Below are 1,651 nucleotides of genomic sequence, written 5' to 3' on the forward strand. Positions count from 1 at the left end.
TTGGTTTTTGGGCCACACTCTGCGGTGCTCAGAGGTTATTCCTGGCTGTTTGCTCAGAAATAGCTCCTGGCAGGGACGGGGAACCATATGGAACACCGGGATTTGAACCAACCACCTTTGGTCCTGGATCGGCTGCTTGCAAGGCAAACACCACTGTGCTATCTCTCTGGGCCCAACTGGTCTCCACTTTACAGCTTGTTTCTTAAACATTCTCAACATTTATTCTCTAAAGACCTAAGCTGAGAGGTTATATAAATGGCTGATACAGGTTTGGTCTTCAGAGCCACTATCTTAACTCACCAAGCATGGAAAGCTTCTTTATTGTTTTCCCATTGAGGCCTTTGCAGTCTAGAAGTGTTTATAGTGTGTTGTTGTATAGGACTGGAAGAAATGTAAGCTGCTGAGAAAATTGGAGTGGCCCCACTCTTCTGAGGGCACAGATCTGGGTCTGATAATGAAGCTTCTGAGTCAGAAAAAGGGTCTGCTGCCCTTTTATCTGTCTGCCTCTCTTTTCTGGGTCTCATGGCTGGGATGGCATGCTCTTCACCTCATCTTGGTCTTTCTCTTTCTCCAAAGGCTCTGCTGACCTGTCTGGGAAAATGGGGCTTCCGAGTCATAAAGAGGACCCTGCTGCTGCTCTGTCTACACAAGCTTCTTGGGACTCTGGAAACGTTCACATTTATTTGTCTTTAACTTTACCTCTTTCACTGATTTTTATGAGTAAAGAAAACAGCAGAAAAATAATAGAGTGGGAAGAGGAATCTACTTTCCTTATCTATGTACATCTCGACACTAGTTATGACTGCCATTTTGTTGTATTAATGAAGTATTATTTTAATTCTGTGAATAAAAGGCATGTAGCACAAACCCTAGTAGTATCTTTCCAACTCTAATTTCTGACATTTAAATTTCTCCTATGTTGAGTCCTAAAATTTCTTTAAAAACATTTTATTGCAGGGCAGATCGCTCTGCATTTAATAATATGCTGAAACTAGAGGATGCTCCATGTCAGTCTGACATCTATGAAAGAAATGCACAGAATCCAGAGTCCTTAAATATGAGACTGATACCAACAATAGCTAAAGTGTGAAAAATTTCACCGGGACCTTGAGAATGACTGGAGTTGGATAGACTGGTATGCCTGGAACCCAGAGTCTGTCTTATGCCAATAAACTTCTGGGGTGAGGAGGCCTTTTTGTAATCAGGTCAAGGATTTTTTTTCCATTTTCTCCATTTTTCTGGACCTATGCAAACATTGGCGATTGCCACTATCACACCTTTACTATATATTTTTACTCTTATCCTTTAAGGAAAAAAAAATACAACTTACTGAACTTAAAAACAAATTACTGTAGTAGAATGCCTGTCTCAAATACAGGCAGGGGATGGGAAGGGGGGAGGAGTAATGTTGCACTGGTGAAAGGGGGTGTTCTGGTTATGACTGTAACACAAATATGATCAAGTTACTTAAATAAAAAATGTATTAAAATATTTTATTAAAATTAGTCTTTAGAATATTATTGAGGGCCTTTAGTTTACCACAGAGTTGTTAACTACATATTTTTGTAGTACACCATTCTTTGGAATTATTAATATTTTTATCCTTTCTTTATCAGATTTTTGTTTTTCCTCTTGGTAAATTGTGAACACC

The sequence above is a fragment of the Suncus etruscus genome, chromosome 1 (genome assembly GCF_024139225.1).
Source record: "Suncus etruscus isolate mSunEtr1 chromosome 1, mSunEtr1.pri.cur, whole genome shotgun sequence".
NCBI classification, from domain to species: Eukaryota; Metazoa; Chordata; class Mammalia; order Eulipotyphla; family Soricidae; genus Suncus; species Suncus etruscus.